General features: G+C 35.1%; 1 protein-coding gene and 1 pseudogene across 2 annotated transcripts in view; one reads left to right on the top strand and one right to left on the bottom strand.

The window, feature by feature from the left end:
* LRRTM4 (leucine rich repeat transmembrane neuronal 4) overlaps positions 1-26,479 on the top strand; it is a 672,677-nt gene that overhangs the window by 57,524 nt on the left and 588,674 nt on the right. The gene's annotated exons all lie outside the window — the stretch shown is intronic.
* On the bottom strand, positions 19,147-19,241 carry LOC115290866 (annotated as a pseudogene).

Here is a 26,479-nt window from a genome sequence, read left to right as displayed (position 1 = left end):
AAAAAGATCCAAAGGGCATGATGTCATGAGCCCATGGATACGGTATTGCAAATTTATTGATCAGATCAATATATATTTAAGATAACAATCAGAGCTCATAGATTTAAACTTCCTTAATTTTTGAATTTCCACTGAAATGACAAAATATCACAATAAAAGCAAAATTCCTATCAACATTGAAATGTAGGAAGCCATGCAAACGTGGAAAATAGTGAAGAATTTCTATAAAATAAATTGTAGCAACGAACATCATTGTAAAACGGACAGTCCAGTCACTGGCCATTCAGAGTCTCCCCAAGGATGGAGCAGACCTCCTGGATATAAAGGGTGGGGGCTGCACATGGAATCCCACTAACCTTCCTTCATTTGCAATGGTAGAAGCCGGAGCCAAGGATAGCCTTATGGGCAGTTGATGAGAAGTACAAGTTGATCTCATTATTCCCCCAGATTTCTACCAAATCATAAGTCCATTCCATAGGACAGCCCTGCAGTGGTGCTGCCTCCTAGGTTACATTTGGCACGTATGGCTTTTTAAGGAAAGCAGGGCAGTACTACAGCTGGCTCCGAATGAAAGCAGTGGTGCCAGCTCTAAAGAGTGCCACTGACCCAGCTAATGCCTGCTGCTCTGAGAAATACAAAAAGAAACGATTTGGCAGAAAGGTGAAGCACTATGTCTCTGCTCTTTCTGGCTATAGCTCCCTTGCTACTCCATGTTGGCAAGTGAAAATAGAGCAATTCTAAAACTTCCCCTTTATTCCTATGGTCCAGAAATATTTGAACAGAGATCAGCCTAATCCCTAATAGATCCTATCTCAAATCCCAAATCTGGAAAAGAACTATTAACTATCTGCACTTTGTAGGGATGGAAAATATTAGATACGTGCAAGGACTAGGTCTTAAAAAGAGAATTAATCTAAAGATCAAACCAGTGCTACTTAGGAGGCAGATTTAGCATTTCTCTCACCTGGATAATTTTAACCATTACCCATTTGAGCTCACTGATTGTATCCTGACTTTCTTTCACTAAATCCATGTTGCCCTGCAGCTCCAGTGATCTCTGAAATAAAAGTGTGTCAGGAATCTAGGGTGATCTAGGAATGCATCTTGTAGAAAGTGACCTTTGAGCTGATGCATGATGAAGAGAAGAAGGTGCCAGGTGATGAAATCCGGGGCGACTGTTCTAGACAGAGGAACCAGAAGGGTCAAGGCATTGATTCAGGAATGAAATAGGCTTTGTGGAGAGACAGAAACAGCTTGGATGGTTTCAGTGCACTGATGGTAGAAGAGAAAGATAAAAGGTGACCTGAGATTGTTAGGAAATGGACAGTAGGAAGAACACATCAGTTCTTACAGTATCTGAACCATTGTTAGGAAATTTTTTAAGGGAAATGGAAAGTTGTTTAGGTGTTTTTAAGTAGAAGCGATATTGTATATTATTTTTATTTTACAATATTATTCTGGCTTTTGTATGGAAAATGAATCAAGGCAGGGAGCTTGCCACAGAAGCCCTTGCTGTATGTAGTCCAGCTGAGAAGTGAAGGTGATTCATTTAGAGTTGTAGAGAGACGGATGATGTGCTGAGATGTAACAGAAGTTGACAAGTTTTTAGATTGTATGTTGAGATGTGGGGGTAATGGGGAAAGAAAAAAAATCAAGAGTGGATATTAGCCTAAACAACTTCACCTACTGAGATTAAAAAAAAAAATCCTGAAGGAGAAACAGATTTTGTGGTTGTGGTGAGAGAGTAGGGAGTAAAGTGCACTTACACGGCTTTAAGTTTGATATAGCGTTAGACAGTTGGATATTGAAATATGGAAATCTCCAACCCCAGGGAATGATTTGAGTTGGGGATAAAATTTAAAAAATTAATTAGCATACAGATAGTATGCTAAAAACCACAGGACAAAATGAAGTCCTCAAGAGAAGAATAGCAAGGCGGGGGTGGGGTGTAGGGAGGGTGGGGAGGGGTGGCGAGGGAGAGAGTAGAATTTGTCAGAGAATAAAGAGTCAGCAAAGAAGTGTGGGATTGGGGAATGATGAGAGGAAATAAATGATGGTGTTACAAAAAATTAGAGAAGGAAGTAGTATTTTAGTAGGAGGGCTTAAGTAACTGTGACAAGTGCTAAAAGAGGAGGTTAAGATAAAGTCAGGATATATCCCATGGATCTGACAGATGGAGGTTACTGGTGACTCTGATGAGAACCTTTTAAGGAGTGAAGGAGTATAAGCTTTAGTGTAAGAAGCCACAAAAGGGATGCTGGTATAGACGAGGTCATAAGGGTAGGGGGGGTGTTTATTTTATATAAATTACAGAACGGGGTGTTTGTGGGTGGATGGAATAAACTGATAAAAAGAGGGAGATTGAGGATGTTGGAGCAAAAGGGGATAATTTCAGGAATTAATTCAAAGGATGAGTAAAAAGTGATAGAAACTAGATTACCAAGGCTACAAGTTGAACTTACTTAAGGAACATGGATTTAGTCTAAAAATGTGGAGCATTTGTGGAAAGAAGTAGGTACATATTTATAAGAGGAAACTCAAACAGTTTCTTATTAGGAAATATCAGTAATTGAGCATATGATTTAAGGGGAAATATTGGCAATATCAGAGAAGTTTTAGGGTGGCATAGTAAATGGTAAGTAATAGAATACACTATGATTATCTGGATTAAGTATCCACTAGAAATTGCTAAGCACAAGTGTAAATGTATTCAGACAGTAGGGATTCATGATTTTCTGTAGCAATGTGCAGCTGATTAGATTAGTTCAGTTCAGCTGATTAGTATCACTAGTTTTGATAGTTTGACACAAGTGTTCAGCGTGGGGGAAGTGAAAGGATTGAAGCATGTTGACAAGTATGCCTACCAATCATGGAGAGTGTATACAGTCAATTAGGTAAGGAGGGAAGTAAGGTCATGAAGAGGTAACTGATGAGGAAAATTCCTAAAATCAGTGGATTGCAGACAAAAGAATATTGGAGTGAAGCCGTAAGACTTAGTGTCCTGGAGTGGTGGAGAATGGCATTTTACAGTGGCTGCTTGTAATAGAGATTTTATTGGAAATGTAATTTCTGTGAGATGGTGAAAACAAAAGGGGAGAGTATTTGGAGTGTAAGATATCTAAGAACTAAGAGGCAGAGGGAAAAAGAGCATGGAAGTGAAATGAGGACTAAAGTAGTGCACTTCACCTTCAAGCTGGACATGGGCGACTTGTTGAATGGAGGAAAGCCCCTTTTAGAGAAGTCTGAAATGCAAATAGTATCATCTGGGATCAGTCACATTTCAGGTTGGGCAACCTGTTAATGTAGAGGAAGAGGCTGAATACATAAGAAAATTGGCTGAGGTCAGAACTCGAGTTCTATTTCCTCATATTTTAAATATGAAATAGACACTGAAATTCTTTAAAAATCAACATAAAAGTACTCATAGGAGAATTATATATGTATGTGAAAATGTTTAACTACTAACAGCAATCTTTTGAAAATGAGATATGATAGTCTCTGGAGTTTCAATGCTTGAGGTTGCATAAAATTTTAAAAAATTATGGATCTTTTAGGGTAAATAGAAAGAAGAAAACGTGTCATTCACTCAGCAGATATTTATGAAGCATCATCTATGTTGTCTGATACTAATGTGGGTACTGACAATATATTTCTGAGCAAAACAACATGCTTCCTGATTTGACTCAGTTACTAGTCCAACTCTCCTAACCTTTCTGAATTTAAGTAATTACCAAGATTAAAAAACAAAAAACAGAAGTTTCTTCTCTTTGTGACCCTAACTGGATGGTGTCCATAGCATTCTGAATAGTTGCAGTTAGCTACTTTTCAGTATATGCTAAGAATTTCTCCTTCAATAAGTTGGATTTTATGCTTAACTAGAGTCTGTTGAGTTTGTTCTCAAACTTGTTTCTTCTTTGTGCTTGTTTTGAAATGGTGCAATTTAATGAAATGTTAGATAAACTCTGAGAGCTGTTTATTTTTTTTAAATTTTATAAAAAGTTTATTTATTTTGAGACAGAGACAGAATGAGTAGGGGAGAGTCACACAGGAAAAGAGAGAGAATTCCAAGGAGGTTCTGCATTGCCAGTGCAGAGCCCCACACAGGGCTTGAACTCACAAAATGGCGAGTTAATGACCTGAGCTGAAACCAAGAGTTCGATGCTTAACCGATTGAGTCACCCAGGTGCCCCTGAGAGGACTTCTATCAGATGTTAAATGAAACTACATTTATAAGTCTTAAGTTAATTTTTTTAAAGATTTTAAAATTTTTAAATATTTTCTCATATGTTTTATACATTACTCCTGTTACAGTCACACAAATACATAATAGTAGACTATAATAAAGCTTTTTTTTACATTTTTAAATGCTTTTTATTTATTTTTGAGAGACAGAGAGAGACAGTGTGAGCAGGGGAGGGTCAGAGAGAGAGATACAGAATCTGAAGCAGGCTCCAGGCTCTGAGCTAGCAGTCAGCACAGATTCTGTGTCTCCCTCTCTCTAACTGCCCCTCTCCTTCCGCTTGCTCTCTCTCTCTCTCTCTCTCTCTCTCCCTCCTCTCTCAAAAATAAATAAACATTAAAAAATTGTTAAAGAGTATGAGGTGTTATAAGAAGAGATGAGAGGAGAGTATTCGTTATGTGGAGTAGTTAAAGAAACTTTGAGTTGAGATCTGAAAGATAAGCAGATGCTGACTAGATGAACCAGGGAGGAAGTTACTCTGGTGAGTAGAAATGTTGAAGAAAATTTGGTCAATATGGCAGAAGATAGGAGGAAGGAAACAAGAAGAAAACAAGGGAAAACAAATGTTAAGTAAAGTTTGAAAAGTCTAAACGAAAGTCTGTCATAATAACAGTGAATGGATGAAAGAATATATAGAAAGAGAATTGAACAATATGCCTTTTACAAGAGAAATACCAAAAACAAAATTCCACCAAAACATTAAAAACAAAAAGCTAAAAAACTATAGATAAGACAAATGTCAAATATAAAATTATTGTAGAATAGGAATATTCATATCAAGAAAAGTGGAATTCAAGGCTAAAAGTAATTATCAGATAGGAGGGATCGTTGTTTTACAAGGATCAAAAGTATAATCTAAGTTAGGACAGACCACAAATGAATCTTTGTAAGTCAGTATTTTAGAACACTTGCAAAGGAAATAATACTTCATCAAAACTGTTAAAATAAAAAGTATGGTGGAATATATTAATATATGTATCTATATGGTATAACAGAAAACATCACAAAAATAAGGATGTTTAACTTTAATAATATTAACAACTTTGGATTAGTAGTCCTCTTAACTTTCTCCTTTATTATCAGAATTTTTTCAAATATGTATAAAAGATCAATTACAATATCATATAGAAACGATCAACAGATTTGGTTGAGTCAATAGGAAGAAATTAGTCTTGTGAGAAAGTGCACTGGATAAAGACTTGAAAGGCAAAAATATAAATCTTAACTCTTCCGGTGACCCACGGTATACTGAATCTAAGTCATAAAATCTTGCCTGAAAAAGCCATCGTTTTAGCTACTGTTAACTCATCCCCAATATCACTTTCTCTTCTTGAATATGACTATCAGAACCAACTACATAATTTTCAGGATGCAATGCAAAATGAAAATGCAGGGACCCTTGTTAAAAAATTATTAAGAATTTCAAGACAATGACAGCAGAACATTAAACCAAATCCAGAGCCCTCCTGAGTTCAGGGCCTTGTGTCACCACACAGATTGCACATCTGGTCTCTCTTGATAGCTCATTTCTCTGCCTCCTAACGTGATCCATTAAAATGATTTTACTCTATTTTTACTGCGGCAGTTGAGCCCATGCTATCTCACACCCCCCATTGCATATACAGAATCTCTTTATTTGTTAAAAGGGTCATTAAAATGAATTCATGACACATTCATTTTTAAAACTCTGCAAATATATTTATGTCTCTTGGAATAAAATTCGAAGTTTTTACTAAGTAATCGAACCTCTGCTTTCCTTGGTTCCACTTTGCCCGCTTTACTCCCTACATCAAATCTGTCAGTCAGTTCTAGCACCCACATATATCCTAGATTCCTGGATTTGTCAAGTTGTCTGCAATTCCACTGCTGCCATCTTATTCCATGCTACATGGACAACTATAATAATTTTCTAAATGGCCTCCGTTTATCTGTTTTTATCTTTAGTAAGCCATTTTGCTCAAAATTGAAGATAACTTTTAAAACCATGAATTTGATCATAATACTTCCTTGATTAAAATCTTCTGGTAGCTTTCAACTGCATGTAAAATGAAATCTGAACTCATAATATTGGTCTACAAGGATAACTCACGTCTTTTCTTGCTTAGCTCTTAAACTCCTGACTTCCCTACCCCTTCCTTCCTGTATTCTGTATATAGAAGTTTACCAGAGATGGGAATTTTACCTTTAAAAGTGCCTAATTGATTGGTAACTAAAGGACTTTGAACTTATACAGATCCTTTTGTCCAGAGAGCTTTTCACAGCTCATGGCCAGCTCTTCCCATTCCTGTCTCATTCAGTTATTGCATCCAAGACTGTCTAACCTGAAGTGACATCTCCTCTCTTGCCTACCACCCTGTGATTGTATTTAGAGTAATTATCACCATCTAAAATCACCTTATCTACTTAGCTAGTTAGTTTTCTTAACTACTGTGAAGAAGAATCTATGAGAAGAGTGCTTTGCTCTTTGCTGTATTGTCAATGCTTAGAATAATATCTAGAATTTAGAAGATGTTCATAAGATTTAGTTAAATAATTACAAATGGAAATTGTCTCTAACTTCTATAAGAAAATTACAGCTAATAATAAAAGATCGAGCAAGCATACAGCAGTGTTTCTGCGACATCCAAAATAAGACAAAGTGTACCATACTTGATTTTGTATTCTGAGTCTCATCTCTATTCAAGTCCATTGAACCTCCATGTTTTATTTTCTAACTCATTAGAAAGAATAGCACTGATGCTCACATTGCATCTAAAAATCAATTGACAGATACTCATTGATTGCTTCTTATAGGCATTGAGCAGGATTAGATGATGTGAGAAATTAAAAAAATATAACATACAATGTTAGAAGGACTGGATTCTATCTAACACTGTGATCCATGGGATGCATTAAAAAAACCTAAATGAAATTCATAGAACAGACTGGAATTGAGACACCCAGGGATGACTTCAGGAAGAGCTAATCTTCAGATCAGTCTTAAAAAAAAAACTGAACTGGGATTGGAGAACAAGATTTGCAAATGTGATTATGATCCTTTCCAAATAATTTTTTGAGATGGTATGTGAACTATTTTGGTTATTGCAAAAGTTTACATATAGAAACTTTGGAAGGTAAATTAGAAAATTATGTTTAGATTGTGGAGATTTGAATGCTAAAGGCATTTAAAAATTAAAATATAAGCAATGAAGATTCATAAAGTCTTTATGGCAGGGAAGTAATATTGGGGAAGTAGTATGTTAGCGTTTAATCTGTAGAAATTTATAGAGTATATTGGACTAGCAGGGATTGGGAATAATTATCACCATTTTACATGGGAATTAAAGTTGGAATATATAATCATTTAGATATAAGGTGATAAGTGCTTTAGCTAGAATGTCAGGGAGATAAAAATAGCAAGCCTTTAGAATGGGACCAGATGTAGTTGTTTTGGGAAAAAGGAGATCAAATTCTTAGGTATTGTTTCAACTCTGCATTATAAAAGGTGGAAAGAGGCAAGAATAGAGACTCCTGGGAAAAGCTGATTTCTGCTTGCATAGAAATATCTCTTTCTTTTTTTTTATTTCTTAAGGTGTAGTTCAGTTACATTGATGATTATTGGCACGTAGGTGAGGAATAGATAAACTTGGCATATCATCTATATTTAGCTTAATTTGATTTTTTAAATTTAGCTTTATTACCAAAAATACATAGTTAAAAACAGAATCAAAGATATATGTCTTATATATAATTTGTCTAAGTTAAAATTTAGATATATGCTGTATACTGATAGACTTTGGGAAGTATGTTTTTTGAGAATGAAACAAGATAATTTCTTTATTTACCCTGTAATTTTGTACCTGATGAGGTGTGTATGTGTGTACATATGGGTGCCCACATGCACGTCTGTGCATATGTGAGGTTGCTGGCAGAGGATAGTGATACTTAATATTACATAGCTCCCAAACTGTTGAATAATATCTCCCTAAAGCAAATATGAAGCTACCAAGCAGTGTCATCAAAATCTTTTATTAGATTTTTTAAATAATACTTTTAATCTTTAATTATACATTAATAAAATGTATTGACTACATTTTTGTCTAACAATTATTTCTGAGATAATAATAGCAAGTGTTCATCCAATAAATATTTATTTAGTGTCTACTATCTGCTAACCTGACCTAGGTGCTGAAAATGTTAACATTGAACAAGTCAAACATCCTTCCTGACCTCTCAGATGTAATATTCATCATTACTATAGCCCTGCTGCTGCTTAAGTATTTAACATACCGTATCAGCCAAAGTTGATTACCCAAAGCAATAGTAACTGGTGATTTGAGTTTGCACAGAATTCATTAACAGTGGAGCTTGAGAACAGGATCTGAGGTGACATGGCCAGTCCTACTGTCCAAATGTATGCCAAATGAAACGATCCAGTGAAGTTACACTGTGGTCACACTGGGCACTAAAAGCTGCCGTTGGCAACACTGGTCCCAGCAACACAGCTCACTGGACCATGGAACTGCTGCTTCTGGGAATTAGATGTCACTGCTGCTGGTGGCAATCTCTCTCCACAATGGATTTTGTGTAGTCCCTGCTGCTTTATATCAGTGGCTTTGAGTCAGGGTCTGTGAAGGGCACATATAACTGGCAGAGTCTAGGCCACATGATTGTATTCTAGTAATAAGGGGGGTTGGGAAGTGAGCCTGGCATTTTGAGCTTCTATAGATGCCGGCGTGCGTTGCCTCATGAGGTAGGATATTTCCTAATTAAAGGGTGCCAGTTTAAAATTCTGAAAAGGCAAACAAACAAGAAACCAAAATGACAAATATCAACCCCCTATAAATTATCTAATTTAGGACCTACTGCAACTCTGGTATTATTATGGTTATTTAATACATGAAATAACTGACATGCAGAGATTGTGATTAATACATTAAACATCCAACCATTTAACTGAGGCCTGTCAGATTCTAAAACCTATTGCCAATGACCCTGTGCCACAAAACTTCTCTGGATTTACATACTTTGGGGATATATTAATGTACAATAAAAGATTATATTAATATATATTCATGTTGGTTGAAGTGGAGAGATTCCATAAGATTTTAGATCACTTATTAACCTAAAATTTATAGGCAGTGATAAAATGATATATAAACTTAAAAAATAATTTATTGTTTGAGATGCTTCCTTATATTAGGAATCCTCTTCCTTATGTTAGGACTCATAATGTATGTCAGACAATTGGAAGGAATTATCAAATACTTTTTAAATTTATCTATATTCAAGATCATCAAATTTCAAATATTCCAATGTCACTTGCAAATATATTAAAATGACTTGAACTTGCCACTTTGCATGAGTATTATGTGAGGATCATTGCCTCCTGATATGATCAAATTTGAAAACATGTATTAAAAATAAAAAATACGTCCTTAACTTTGTTACGTACACTCAAAAATAATATACTCTTTCGATTCTCGGCAAAGAGCATCCATGTAAAAAAGTAAGATGTTACCAAAGAGATCACTATGCAGCTGGCTATTTTCACTCCTAGAATTACTCCAACATACTCTTGTTCATGCTCACATAAGTATTTATAGTAATATTGTTCATAGTAGCCCAAACTGGAAATGACACAAACATCCATTTAGAAGAGAACTGAAACTAGATTTTTCTTTATACCATAGAATACTATAGAGAAGTAGAAATTATAGCTACATACACCAAAATGAAAGAATCTCAAAAGCCTAATATTAAGTGAAAGACATCACACACACATACACACACACACACACAAACACAAACACACACTGTATATAGTATGATTCAACTTATATGAAGTTTAAAAGCAGGGAAAACTTAGTTCTTATGTTATAAAATAAATAATAAAATCATATTATAATCAATTAATATAATGATATGTTATTTTGTAATACATCACAATATTAGGGTTAGAACTAAAATAAGGTCTTATACAAGAATAAGTGTAGTGCTATCTTAGGAAATAAAGAGAAGATATGAGCAGAAATTAGTAACAGAGTGTCTCTAAAGGTACTGGCGATGCTTAAGTTTTTAACCTGGGTAGCTTGTATTTTTGTTTTGCTTTATTATTACTTGCATACAACATATGCAAATTTTAGATAATTATATAGTATAATTACATTTAAGAAAAAGATATAGAGAAATGTAATATATCTATGACTCCTTACTAAATGCCAGAACCTACAGTTTTAACAACTCTTGATTTTAGGTGACTACTTTTGTTGGAGTCCTTTAGAGGCCATGAATGCAAACAGGGCTAATTCTATGCTAATCGAGAAGAGATTTGAATTCTGTGCAAATCTTCCCTTTCCACATCTACCCTTGTAGCTTCTTTTCCTGTCCCTAAAGGATATGTAGTATCTAAAGGTTTTTACCTCACTTCCTGTCTCTTAAATTATTCATATGTTTTCAGGGTGCTCTATAGAGGAGCAAATGAGGTACCAACAGATTGCTTATTTCTGATCTTTCTTTCTTCATTTACCATAGATCTTTTATTTATGTCTTGCTCTTTTTTTAGATTATTAGCAGGGGTAGGTTAATTCAGGTAGAACACATAACTGTACTAGTAATGTATTAGCAATATGTTAGTATTAATTAAAATTCTAATTATTATATTAGTAATTGGATACTCATAGGCTTTTAAAAAAACTATTTACTTTAAGAGAGGGAGAGAGAGAGACCAAGCAGAGGAGGACCAGAGAGAGAGGGAGAGAGAGAATCTCAAGCAGGCTCCACACTGTCAGCATGGAGGCCAACACAGGACTCAAACTCATGACCATGAGACCGTGGCCTGAGCCAAAATCGAGAGTCAGATGCTTAGTTGACTGAGCCATCCAGACATCCCTATAGGCTTTTTTTTTTTTTTTTAGCCCATGAGAAAACAGCTCATTTTAATGACATTATTTCTGGGATTGAAATATGTTATAAATTTTTGACAAATTAGGATAAAGTAACTTTAATTTTTTCCAAGAATGTCCTCTAACAATCCTGGCATGATTCTTCGTATTTGTCATAAGGTTCCATTTAGACATGACTCACTTATTAGATTCAGAAAAAATTAGAATGCTAATTTCAACTGATTTAATATTAACCCTGTGGATGACCATTTACTTAAAACAAACAAAATAGCACAACCAACCAAAGGAATTTGAACACATGATATTTAACTCTATTTTTACATTATTATGTTAGCCAGGATTCCCAAAGCACAAAGTTGCTGACAAAACAAACAAAAAACATTGAACTTCTAAATATGCAATACATTAATTTTAGTCCCCTTTCCCTGCAAAACTCACTATGACATTGAATCAACATTTGATGTACCTGCAGAGACCGTGCTATTTCCATCTCTTCAACACAACTACTTTTCCTCTTCCCAAATCAATAACCCAACAGTGAGCATAGAACAGCATGCAATTTCTACACATACAAATATTTTCAAATTAATTTTTTCAAAGTGTTACTATCATTAGTAGAAAAGAAAGGAAATTGGCATTCTTGTCTTAGCTCTGCCACTAATTAGCTGCATAATTTCAAACAGTTTGCTTTATCACTCAGGGCCTGTTTTGTTTTGTTTTGTTTTTTTCCTCCAACCGAATCAGAGAGCGCATATTGCAGAGTATTAGCTTGACAGCTATGTTTTATCTGGTTGGTTATAATGTTTTAAAATGCTTTGAGTTAGTTGTCAACATTTAAAAATTTTAAGTTCTTCACTTAAAAATCAGGATATCTAGCATTTTATGCCTCATTGTGGATGGTTTCAACTTGATGGGAATATTCCTCCCTACGCCTGAAGTCTCAGACCCCTCCTCCACTCCAGCCATTCACAAATGCTGTCAACTCTATCTTCTGAGAACCTTTCTAATCTAATTGTCACTTGCCTGCATTATAGCAAGAGATCCTCTCTCTCTCTCCCCCCCTTCTCTCTCTCTCTCTCTCTCTCTCTCTCTCAATATATATATATATTTCCTCCCTGTGGTATCTCCTTGTTCCAATCAAATGTGATTGCTTTCCCCAGCACAGCAATTTACAAAATGTTTTTAGTGGGTTTAGGACAAATCTTAGATCATGGTACAGACAGAGAGACAGGGACACTCATGGTGGATACTACTTGATCCCAGAGCTACATCTGCTACCTCATTCTCCCACGTGCAGCCTCCTTCCTGGGCTCAGAAAACTATTTGGAATTTCTGAATTTGAGAAGGTCTCTTGCTTTGGGGTCTTTGTATATGTTGCTTCTTCCCTGTTTCTGTACCACCCGTACTTCTGTCTGTTCCTAGTTATTTCTTAGCAGGAATTGCAGTGCTCAGTTCCTGTCTTTAACTTCAAGCCTCTGCTGCAGAGTTCAGGTCTCCCTCCTCTCTAGTGTTTGACCATATGGATCATTGCCAGCTTTATTAGTTTATTAGTTTAAGTACATCAACGTCTTCTTTCCATTTATAAAACACTCAATTGCACAGACTACTCATTTTCTTGCTACCGTCTCAGTGTTCGGTTCAGTTAAATGCAACTGTCTCTCAAAACATTGCCGACCCTGCCCGCAAAGGGGTCAGTAAGCCAGCTGCATTGAAATCACTGGGAATTTGGCTCTATACCAAACCTAATTAACAAAAAATCTCTGGAGGAAGGGCTCTGAATTCTTTATATTTTAAACAAATATATCAGGTAACTTTTATACCCATTGAAATTGAAGAACCACTGCCATAAATGAGTATTTCTTGGACTGAATGTGGCTATTCTAGCCTATTAAGATGTACTCTTCATTTTATTTGTGTGTTCAACTTAGTCTAATCATAGTTTTGCCATTTGCTTGATTCCACATGTATTTTCTTGAAAATAACATTTTTATCAATCTCAATATTAGACTTATAAATCAATAAGTTCAGAAGGCAGTAAAGTGTGTTGAGGGAACTCCACCTAGAGAGAAGGCTAAAATTGCAAAGGCGATGTTGACAGCTTCTTAAAGAGCAGATTTCATGCAAAGCACTGCAAAATGAAATCTAACCAGGTAAAGAGGTTTCTTGACTAAGGCTTCTTGAATTGATTCTAAGTTATTAAGTGTCAGGAAAGTATCACATGTGTGATTAGTTTTGTGCAGGACCTCATTTAAAGAATTTTGAATTAACTGCTAGCACTTTAGTTACATGGCATGGGACCTGTGTCAATCTCTTCTTAGTGCTATTATATCAAATTTATTTCCTCAGAATCCTTAAGAAAATTAGAAAGTGAAATGAAGCTATTTGTGAGTGCCAATTGAAAAGTGAATTACACATTTCAGATTCTTCCTGCTTATTCTTCCTTATACTTCCATCCCCCAAAAGTATTTAAATAATTTTTATAATGCTGTAGTACAAATATATGACTAAAAGCTAATATATTTCATAATGGTGGAAAATGGAAAGTTTGACATAATAAGGATTAAAACTCTTGCTAATTATTAAGGATATGATTTTAATCTTATTAAAGGAGACTCAGACTTGTAGGCATGAATGACCTCCTGTTCTCATGCCTCTTTTCCTTTGGGTTCCTGACTAGACACATACACACACCGTGGCATAGAGTGGAAGGAAGTCAGAGAAACCCTTGACCAGCCTTGTCTAAGATGCATAGCTCTAGAAAAGGCTGAGTAGAGCAGGCCATTTAGACTTAGGCTTATGTAAGTATCCTTGATCTTTTAGTTCTAATTTTACAACACATGGGGTCAGTTATGTTTGTGGAGATTCAGAGATGACCATGTCCTAAGTTTATTCTTTTAGTAACATGGAACTGGGAAGAGAGGTAAGTGACCATTTTTGAGGGTGTGGGTTGGTTTTGTGGAGGAGGTTAACTCAAGGTATCAGCTATACTTTCCCAGCCATCTAAATCCAAGGGAATGGATGAACAGAAAGGCTAAAGAGTACCACATTGGAAGGTAGGAATGGGAGCTGGCAAAAGTGGGGCCAGGACAGAGAGAGAACAAGAGAGAGAATCCCAAGCAGGCTCTGTGCTATCAGAACATAGGGCCTGACATGAGGCTCGATCTCATGAACCCTGAGATCATGACCTGGGCCAAAATCAAGAGTGGATTTTTAATAAACTGAGCCGTCAGGTACCCCAAGCCCCATGTTTTTCTATTGTTATTATAAGGAAGTGCAGTTAGTAGTAATATATCCAATTGATCATGATATGTATATATATATCTTTAAGAAGATATTTTACTCCCATTTGTTCTATGGAGAAAAGAAGGACCTAAAGAGGGAAGTGAGAATAAGAATCACATATATGGGCATCGACACTTTTCCATTTTTTTTCCCACTAGAAAATATCAGGGAATGGTAACTCTAATATTTAAGCTGCATAGGAGTCTGGGTGCCTCAGTCTGTTGAGTGTCTGACTGTTGGTTTCAGCTCAGGTCATGGGATCAAACCCACATCAGACTCCACATTGGGCATGGAGCCTACTTAAGATCTCTCTCTCTCTCTCTCTCTCTCTCTCTCTCTCTCTCTCTGCTCTCTATCCTCTGCTCATTCTCTCTCTCTCTCTCTCTCTCTCTCTCTCTCTCTCTCTCTCTCTCCAAAAAATGGGGGGAAAAAGTCAAGCTGCAGAGATGAACAAAGTTACTTGAAAAAAAATTGCTGGGATGCCTGGGTGGCTCAGTTGGTTAAGTGTCCAACTTCAGCTCAGGTCACGATCTCACAGTTGTTGAGTTCAAGGCCTACACTGGGCTCTGTGCTGACAGCTCAGAGCCTGGAGCCTGCTTCAGAATGTGTCTGCCCCTCCCCTGATCACACTCTGTCTCTCTCCCTCTCTCTTTCAAAAATAAACAAACATTAAAAAATTGCTTTTCTTGATAACAAAATTAGGATGGTAGAGATGCAAAATTATAAACTATTTCCTCCTAGGAAGTTAGTTATTTTCATTGTAGGCCAATGAGTAACTTAAAGATGAGGCTAGGGAAGGTATTGTGTGGATCCTGAGTAATAATTTCATCATTGAAATAAGGGGCTGGCCTCTGCCAGAAGCCAGATATGCTCAGTGCTTCCTAATCAGTTGGGGGCGCCTGTAGTTGAACCATAGTGCAGGACAGGAGGTCAGAGCGCGCTGAGCTACCCACATTCCAGCAGCTGATTCTTATGCAAACTTTACTGAGAGTGACAGAAGAGCTAATGCCACCTTCTGTGTAATAGCCACATGTCCTACTTTCTAGTCCCTTGAGAGTGGATGAGAAATTAATTATAGAATGATTAAGGAAAGGCAACATTTTCATAATTTGTTTTCTCTCTTTTGCACCTTTCTCCTGTTTCAGGTGTGTTTCACTCATTTAGTCTGCTCTTTAAATAAATAATGCCTCTTCTTCTTACATAAGAAAGAAAGTGTTTGAGAAATGAATTGTTCTAACACAATGCTAAAATTCCCACATTCAATATGAGTTGCCAAAAGTTGTGTATGGAATGAGCTAAACCCAACAACGGGAGGACTATTGACATTATTAAACTATGGTCAGAGCATGTCACATTATTAAACTATGTCTGTTATACTATGACTTCTGTGTACCTAAAAACCACTAGAATATGCAAAATTGTGCAAAGAAATACACAGGGCTTGTGGAAAAATGGAGTTAGGAGAACAACACTCAAAAGCTTTGTCAGTGGAGCACCTGCATGGCTTAGTCAGTTGAGCGTCCAGCTTTGGCTCAGGTCATGATCTCATGGTTCATGGGTTCGAGCCCTGCATCAGGCTCTGTGCTGAGATCTAGCTCAGAGCCTGGAGCCTGTCCTGAGATTCTGTGTCTCCCTCTCTCTCTGACCTTCCCCTACTCATGCTCTCTCTCTCTCTCTCGCAAAAATAAATAAAACATTAAAAAAAAACTTTGTCAGTGACATATTGAAAAAAAATCATAGGAACCTAATAAAAAGTGTAACACTAATGTTACGTATTGAATGGTTAAGAAATACACAAATACCACAATAAATATGGCAGGTGAACTTGAAAATACCTGAAATTTGCTAATGGGGCTTTTGAATGATTGAGCATTTATGGATTATCATACAGTGATAAAAAGGGAGTTACTGAAATTGGATACTAGGTGTGGACGAGCACAATACATTAAGATAGCTGGTAGATGTTTGACATGTGTTTTCCACCTGGCTATGTTGAGCTGGGTGCACTTTTCTGCATTTACCTTGTGTTTGCAGACACAATTGCACATACCAATTTTTATTCATATTTATATTTAGATACAGATACAAATATATCTATCAGGATATATATATATATATATTTTTTTTTTTTTTGGATCACAAGATTATGGACCCTTCAGCTTTGTTTTATACTAGTTTTATTCATACTTTGGAAACTGAAAACTCTCAAATAACAAATGTTTCCTTCATCAAAGAAATTTCAAGCTTATTCTCAAATATATTTTTATAAATTTGGGTGTCTTTGTGAATCCTGAAAGCCTGAGTTATTATTCCCATTGCTTTGTTATACTAGTAGAGGGAGGCGGTACTTTTTGCCAAATACAGGTTATAGAGTTCGCTAGAGTACTTTTTACAGACAAGAATTTTACTTATTGGAAAAGTTCATGTAAGAAGGGCATTGTGATTTTACAGTCTCCATATTGAAAGTGCTGTCTTGTGGCTAAAGTCCAAATTCAGACTCTTTTTTACATCAATAAAATGAAAGAGGAAAAACAGTGTGGCTGAAGTTAATCGTAACGAAGCAAGCAAAAAAGATATGAGTTTACATTGTAAGGAGACCAAATTAGGCCCCACAAAGGACGAATTAGTACAGTTTGCTAATGATACTGAGTTATTTGGAGTAACCTAAATGTCTTATTCTCTTTTTTTCAATATAAGATACAGAAGTTGTTGCTGAAGGTGATCAGCTAATACTGTTGTCACTGCAGGTCAGTTGTAGCATTCTTAACCAGGGGTGGTTTTTGGCAATCTGGCAGAAGCTGTTTGACAATGTCTGTAGACATTGTTGCAATCGAGAGAGCACAACTAGTATCTATGAGGGGGAGACCGGAGATGCTGTTAAATAACCTACAATGTAGCCTCCCAAAGGGAAAGAATTATACCACCTGACCAAGACAGCATCTGATTATATATATATATATATATCGGTAATGCTAAGATTGAAAAACCGTGATATGGAGGAAACATAACATTTTATTTATTTAAATAAACAATTAGATTATCACACACTGCCTCTAAATGTTCTAAGATGATGATGCTGTTTTGAAAGTGCTTACATTAGGCTGCATATCAGTCCCAGAGGAATTCAGAACATGCCATATAATTTTTGCTTGGTGATAACAACATCTCATTGGCAAAGTAAAATTAATAGTAATACTATTGATAGAAATCATTTTTTTACTGAGTGCTTAACAGACACTTTTTTAATGTTTTTGTATTTTTGAGAAAGAGAGAGAGAAAGCAGGAGTGGGGAGGGGAAGAGAGAGAGAGAGAGACAGACAGAAGCAGGCTCCAAGTTCTGAGCTGTCAGCACAGAGCCCAGTGCAGGGCTCATTCCCACAAACTGTGATATCATGACCTTAACTGAATGAGCTACCCAGTTACCCCATACCAGACACTGTTTTGAATAATACGCATGTTTTATTTCATTTGATTCCCATAATAGTCCATGGGATAAGTTCAAATTTTGTCACTGGTTACATCTGAAGAAATTGAGATTAGATTAGATGCCTGAGTTCTACAGCTTGTAGTAGTAGAACCAGGAAATGAGGAATGGAGATGGTTTATAAAATCAGTTTTATAAATTTTAAAACTAAGACCACAAATGTACTATACTCATGCTGAATGACACTTTGGATATATAAGAATATACGTTGATATTCTGAGCATGCTAAGGTTATCTCTAAATGTGCTTTATTGATGCTTAGGAGACAGTAAACTCTGTTCTACGACACTTTCGCCACATGTTATATCTTATACAAGTTTTCTGTTTTTCTTCCCATTGGAGCCACACTGCCTATCTTTGAAACCCTTTTGTTAGACACCATCTCATGGGACAGGGATATTGAGTATGTATTTCTGATGATGATGATGATAAGCAGAAGAGGAGGAGGAGGAGGAGGAGCAGCATACAAGTAGCTAACATATACTGAATAAGCCCTTGCTGTGTTCAAGGAACTGACCAAAGCAGTATACATGTGTTATATAACTCAGTCCTCACAATGACCGCAAGACTGAGTCGCTATTACATGAACACCAAGAATGAACCCCCTTACCCTCTCTGTAAAGTTAAAACCTTTTGGCTCTAACAGACCTCCACCCAGATATCACTTCTTCAGGAATATCTTCTTTGACCTCCTTGACTTGGCTAAATCTACCTAAAACACACCTTGAAATAGTGAGTTCACATAGTATTGAGTGCCAAATGCAATGTGAGAGGAAGTGTCTTTTGCTGCTTACCATAAAAAATTCTAGGAGTTTCTCACAGGGCCTGGAACACAGATATTATCAACAAATGTTTGCTCTCATTACAATGTATACTTGATAGCAGAGTTTATAGTACCTTAACACATACTCAGACATTTTAATGTCTGCAGGCAGTGTTGCTAACAGAAGAGTTGGACACACTTGCAGCTTTGAGGGAAGTTTTATAGAAAGTACTAATGTAATCACCATGATAATCGGTAGGTGGTATACTTCATAAATTTTGGATTTGGAAGATGAACAGTTTTGCGTTCTATTGTAAAACTTCTTGCTTCCATCCAAATACGTGACCTTTTGCTGAGTCTTAGGAAGCTGAAATGCTAACAATTATAAGACTATTATCTTGTATACTTACTGAGAAAATGATAATACAACATGATGCTTGCTTGTCAGACTTGTATATTTTGCTTATTCAAATAAAGATTTTTGATTCTTCAGAAATGATATTTGCATTGATAAAAGGAAAATGTATGTGAAATAAATTGGTCATGTTATTTCTACACTTGATCTTAGCCAAAAGGCCAAGAAGCTATAGTCATGTTATTTCTAAAACCTCTTCACATGTAATGCCGTGTTCTTTTTATCTGATTTTAACCCACGGTCTTTTATGCTCATGTTTGCCTTGTCATTGCTCTCTTGGATATTGGGAATGTTGATAGTGCGAATTTCTGAAGATAACATTTCACAACTGTGTCTGTTTTGTCTGCGTGTTGTCTTATTCTGTTTTGTTTTTCCAAGCTGGTAACTTTCTATTCTGAAATTTTGTTGGTGATACTTTCTTGTTTTTAATAGAAAAAAAAAAAACTTCTACACATAGTAAGGACTCATATCCCTACCTCAAATAGTCCTCAAATGGTACACTAAGACATTGAGCACTTACAGTTGCCTAGCTAAGGACCCAGAAATAAACATGCTTATACTTACTCAAGCCAGGAAAACTATGTTCAGCTTTCACTTAGTTAACTGTCATTAGGGGATGTGAAAACAAATTACCTCGACGCCTTATGATATATATTTAGTGATTACATACTATCAACTATGTGTCTAGCACTGTGAAAATTGTTTATTTTTAGTCATTATTTCTAACAACTCAAGCCAGATAAGCTTATTATCTTCATTTTACAGGTGAGGAAAGAGGCTTTGAGGGAGAGATTCACTGACTTGCCCAAAATAAAATACCTAGTAAGAAATCTGACATTTAAGCCTCATTTGTAAAGGTAGAAGAGCAAACATGTTTACTAATTAGGTGATTGTGAGAATCACCTGAGACTGGTACTTAGCATGAAACCTGGGAAATAGTAAGTACCCAATACATACTAACTACTTGTGTCGTTCATTTATTCAGCAACTATTTTTTGAGCATGGAGCAAGTTATTGGTCAAGCCATTGGGTTTAATGAAAATGTAATAATCATTTAAAAATTCTCAGTCCTTGCTCTCCTGAGCATTTATTCTAGTAGACCATTAATAAAGATTAACCTTTTCAATTCTAAGGACTTGGTGTAAAAAAATTATTCCAGATCCTTTTCAGTTCAAGGTGAGATAGAATTATTTAGATATAAATAGACTTTACACTCATGTTTTAAAGTATAAAAATTTGTTAACAAAGTCAAGGTCTTTAGGCAGATTATTTTAGCAGGTTTCATTCATTGTGACAATGGTTTTGTAAGAGCAAGTAATGTGAGTGGCTCCAGTGTGAACAATTGTGTAATGACAAGACCTCTCCGTGAGTTTGGGAGAGCACCTCAAGTTAAATATGAAATGGTCAATCAGACTGTTTCATTAAAATATCACACTCCTTCCTACAAATTCAGATCTGTGTGACTAAGTAAGGAAAACTTATCTAAATTTTTCTAGGGCATTGAAACTCTACTAATCTAAAAGATTTTTTTCTAAGTTTGGTGTTTTGAGAATAATATGTAATAAAAAGACAGCATATTCATTAGAAGGAAATTATATTTGCACTGCTTTTGAAGGGATTCATTCAGTATCAGTTAATTAATTGGTAGCTGCTGAATGGGTACTGATTTAAAAACTTAAAGACAGGGACTAAGTTTTAGATTCTTTGACATTAACATTTCAAGCAATCAATGTCCCAAATAAATTATTTTCATAGCAAATATTTAATACCTTGGTAAACTCAGGAAGATAAATTTATTCTTGATTTTGGTCCCATTAGACTTTGCCCTCCCATGCGGTGCTGTTTCTCATACATGAGTTGTAATACATTCTCAGGCTTGTTTATAGAATATTTAATCTCCTCCTTCTCGCCTTTGCCAGTGCCACATCACTATAATTATGCTACTGCAGAATAACTTTTTGATAGGAAAGGTATCCTTTTTTATATTTAGGTATACAGTGTAATTTTTAGGAGCACAGTCTCTGGGACTTGCCAGCTTTGTTTGTTTTCTACTAGCTGTGACATTCAAAATAATACTCAAGGTTTCCCTGTTTCAGTTGCTTTATTGGTAAAAGGAAATAATGATACTGACTTCCATATAGTTTTGTTCTGATCATGAAATGAGACAATGCATACAAAATAGCATACCACTGGCCTTCAGATAGCATGTGGTGTAGTAGTGTCACTATTGTCATTATCATTATTACTTTTACTATTTTAAGAAAGCCCATATCTTTCTCCACAAACCAATACTGTTAACATCCAATGTTATACTGTTAGGATTCTGATTGCTGTTGCAATGAATTTAAGATTAATTTGGGAAAACAGAAATCCTTAGAATCCTTAGAGTAATATGTCTTTTCATTTTTTTTTTTACTAATTTATTTTTCTTTTTACTAATTTCATATGGATGGTTACTTTTTCCCCTAAGCTTCTGAATCAAATGAAGATTTTTAGATTTTCTTCTTAGACAACAGAATAATAAATGAAGCTATGATTATGTTCATATTTGGCTTTATTTGGTTTTATTCTGTAACGTGCAAATATAGTAGAAGGAGGAAGAAGAGGAAGAGGGAGAGAGGGAGGAGAAGGGGAGAAAGAATACAAATACAAGTGTAGCATTATAACTCTTTTAATACAAGACTGCTAGGAGCTTTAAGTGGTGAATTATCCCTAATTTTTTTCAGCACTCTGAGTTTGATCCTGATTTTACTGACCTTTTTATAGGTTCAGCATCTTACGCTTAAAAGGGTCAAATAACTTCATTAGCTTCATACCACTTTAGCCTGAGTCTGAATATTATGACCTTACCACCACTTTATCTTCTTACATTGTAAAGAGCCTACAAGTGCACTTGGAGCTATTCTGCTTAAATAACTTCCAGGACTATCCCTGAACTTCTTGGAAGGATCTGATGGTTTATTTTCATTATTAAGTTCTAATTCTGTGGCATTTTGTGCACATGACAGGGCCTATATGTTTTATGCTTTTCAGAAACTTTTCAGACTGTATCCTTCTTGTAAATGGAACCAGCTTTTGTAAAATATTCCATGCTTCCTAGAATGAAGAAGCATTTCTATTTGAAGGATTCGCAGTTTGATATGTCTTTGTTTATACCTGTGCTAATAACAACCTTTAGTTTTTGAGAAGAATTCTTTCATGTATATATTTGTTAATTATCATCAAGAAAGAAAAAGTAGCTTTTAGGTTCCATGGTATATTTTTTTCTACCATTCCCACTCAGTAATCATTTTTTTTAAATACTGAGTTTTAAATTTACATTATTACTCTATTCATTTATCTATTTTGCATTCTGTGTCAAGATCATTTTCACCATTTTTATTCAGTGCTATAACAATATTTCACTTTACTGAAACACATAAATTTTGTTTACTTTGTTGTTTGGTAATATACTTTCTATATGTTATAGATACACTGTGTCAACATTTCACAGTTTCAGAAATAGGAATATGTTCATTATAACTTTATGATCTAGCTTTGCTGAATTTAAAGAAATTCAATAATAGATGTAATTAATACAATGATTGTGATATCAGTTACAAGAGTTTAAAACTCCATACAACTTTGTAATAATCTTGCTAAGCATATAGCATAGCTGTAATTATAGGCATACTGTGAATTATTTATAATTTTAAAAAGTAATTCCAACATAGTTTTTCCTTCACTCTTATTTGGAAGAAATTAAAAGAAAAACGGTATATTATAATTGCTCAGTAAATATGTGCTAATACATTTTACTTTTCAGGGAAGAAAAATATTTAAAAGCGTATTGAGATAATATTAAATGGTCCATAGAAACAAAAAAAATCTAAAGTAGATATTCATTAAATATTCTGGGCTTACGTTTTCTATCAAACATGATTCAATTAATTTTTGGAATGTACTTTTTAATGTTCTTTTTAATCACTTTGATAACTTTACAAGAGCAATGTTAATGTTTTACATTTATCTAGTGAGTTAAATGTCCCTGCCAGAAGTATACTTTTTTCCAATTCAGTGAGTTTTCACTCTTTTATACGAAAAGGTTATGTCCCAATTTCCTCAAAGCAACTTGGTTATTTTTTCATATATTTCTTCTCAAATATTGAGTGTAATAGCTCTAACACCATGGCTTGAAAAGTCATTGGGGTTGAGATAATACAATTACCTTGTTTTCTTGCATGAATCCACAAATAGAGTTCATTAAAGGGGTGGTTCTCTGTATGATATGAAGCTATAGTGAAAAACAAAGTGGTCCCAAATTTCTCATGCTTGTCTGCTCAGAAGAGCAAGCATATGCGATAAGCTTGACTTTTCACGTTCAAAGGCACCATTGATATTCCTGATTTCTTTAACTATCCTAAACATCTTATTTGATCAAAAATTTATAAAAATCATCACATGTATTCAGCTGGAAATATAACAGGCCAGTATTACTTAAAGGTCATCTCAGTTGAAAGAGATACTTTTAGCAAAATTATTATACCCTGGGTTCTCTCTAATCAGATCATTGTCAAAACAGATAATCGTAATTTTCTTTCTAACCCTATAAGCCAGATGTATGAGTTATTAGTATTGATTAATTATATTAATATTTGTGTTGCTACACTAGTGTGGCTTCTCGGCTGACTGATTAAAAAAAACCCCTCTTTATTGTTTTTGTACCAAGAACTGGTTGCAAGTTCCATGAAATCTATGTCCTTAAACTTTGCTATTTTAAGATATTAGAGAGTTGACAGAATGATTTATCTATACCAATAAAATATTACCTTCATAGCTAATATGTTATATATAGGAAAAGTTGAATATTATCAGTATAGGACTAATAGCAAATAATACAGCCCTGGTAAAATTGAAGGCATAATGTTTTTACTTATTTTTTCTCTTTCACTGTATTTCATCATCTAAAGGTTGTATATCGTGACTTACCCATTGAATCAATCTAAAGCTTTCTAGAATATTTTTGTTTGTTTATGAGCATGTCATTTCTGAAGTTAATGATCTTTATGGTATACTAATCTCTCTTCATTGGTCTTAAATTTGCTTCTCCCCAACATCAATATGTGACTCCAAATTTTTGTCTCACTTTTTAGGGCATTGTACAATTATATAAATTCAACTATGATTATATAAAATCAATATACAATAATTGATTTTATATATTAATTATATATATATTCATTTTATATAATTAACAACCTAAGCATTGATCTTTAAAGACATATGATCTTCCTATTTCCTAAAGACAGATAACAATGCCTAGAGGCCTGGATATATGTCATGGTAAATATTGTATCACTTTGCAACATATTTGATTTAGTAAATAGTGTTTAGTCTATGAATGATTTTAGTTCCTGTTCTGAGCATTCTTTCTTGTAGTAGTTCATTAAAAATAACAGCATATTTTCATCACTTTGAAAGACAGTTTAATAATTTTATGATTGCTCTTAATATCTTTCCTTAGCACTCTATCTTGTTTGAAATTATCAGTGTCTCCCTTAATCACATATATTTCCACATACATGGAAAATCAAAACTACCTGAAAGGGATGTTCATGTGGTAGAAATAAAGGAACTTACAACTTAAGGGCATGATCAAACATCTCTTTCATAGTTCCATTGTTCCTTGATTTTTCTCCCCCTTCTGATTATGGTCAAGGTAAACACAGTTTTACTCTTCTAGTTTTACAGTTAAACAAGTTTTGTTTTTATTGTTTCATTTTACTTATCTAATCACATTATATAAAGTGTATGTTATGATCTATATTTTAGAAAAAAGAGACTGTGCATAGATAGGGCAATTGACCTGTTTAAAAATTTTTAGCTGAGCAATAAAGCAACTCAATTAAAGAATGGTTGAGTAATAAAACTTGAACACATGTCTTATGATGCAGTTTCTTTCCATGAATTGTACAAGTGTCTTCAATTCTTCTAATTACTTAGATTCAAGTTTTCAGTATCAATTATAAGTTCATAAGAACTCCCAAAACTAGAATCAAGACAGCTAGCAAAAGTCATTTAGTGTCCCTCAGCCACTTTAAATGTCAATCAGTGGTTTTTAGCTAGGTGCCATTTTGCCCTCCAGGGGTCATATGATAATGTCTGGAAACATTTTTGATTGTCACAACAGAGGGTGGAGGCTCTCTTGGCATCTAGTGGGTAAAAACCAGGGATGCCCCTAAGCATCCTAAGATGCATAGGACATCTCATAACAACAAATAATTATGTGGCTCAAAATTTTGATAGTGCCAAGGCTTAGAATTCCTAAACTAGAGGTTGAGGTCCCATGAGGTAGGAAGTGGACACAAAATCTTCAATTCAGCTCAGTATATATACCAATTCACTAGTACCCATATCCTTCCTTCTGCTCACCAGTATATGGTATGGTTTTTTGAAGTAGGATTGTTATGAGTATACTTTGGCTTAATTCCTACTGCCAGTTACTTTACTAACTTTGGGCAAATCGTTAAACCTTATTTACCTTTAAAATAGGAATGCTGTACTAACAATTTCTAAGTGGTGTGATTGTTTTGAAGGTAAAATAAATGCAGGGAAAACACTAAACACCACTTGGAGAGTGAGTAGCAGATACTGTGTTAATTTTGTGTACCTGTGGCTCCAAAGATATATCAATTGTCATACAAAATATTTAACTTTAGTGGCACCTGGGTGGCTCTGTCAGTTAAGTGTCTGACTTCGGCTCAGGTCATGATCTTGCACTACATGAGTTCAAGCCCCACATTGGGTTCTGTGTTGATAGCTCAGAGCCTGGAGCCTGCTTCAGATTCTGGGTCTCCCTCTCTCTCTGCTCCTCCCCTATTCATGCTCTGTTTCTCTCTGTCTCAATAATAAATAAACATTAAAAAAATATTTAACTTAAAAATACTCTAATTAATTTCTTCCACTACCTCTTATTATCCTAGTGGTGAAACTAGAAGTAGTCAATTTGTTGATAAAATCAAGTAATTCATTCGTTTCTTAACACATTATGGGTTACTGTTTTCTCCTTTTATTTCCAAAGTTGCATGTAAGTTTCTGACTTATATTAAAGCCTATGAAAGGCTGAGTCATTTGGGTTTTTTTGGTATCTTTTGAAGCATCCTAATTTCCCTTATTTCTATTCAACAAGAGTTATATCCCTCTAGCATTTGGAAGACATTATTTCCAATATAGGCTTGGATAGAGCATCCACACACCTTAAGATGTACTGCATCCTAACCTGGATGCTACGCTCTGCAGCATTGTGTCCTCTATGGGGAACATCTGAATGTTGTGCTGTATTACTTTGTCTCTATGGGAAGCTAAGTAGGATGATCTCACATGTAGAGACAAAAGAGAGTTATATGTAACTTTATTGCTCCAAAAACACACT

This window comes from Suricata suricatta, chromosome 4, assembly GCF_006229205.1.
Source record: "Suricata suricatta isolate VVHF042 chromosome 4, meerkat_22Aug2017_6uvM2_HiC, whole genome shotgun sequence".
Classification (NCBI taxonomy): Eukaryota; Metazoa; Chordata; class Mammalia; order Carnivora; family Herpestidae; genus Suricata; species Suricata suricatta.
This window is presented reverse-complemented; position numbering and strand designations above follow the sequence as displayed.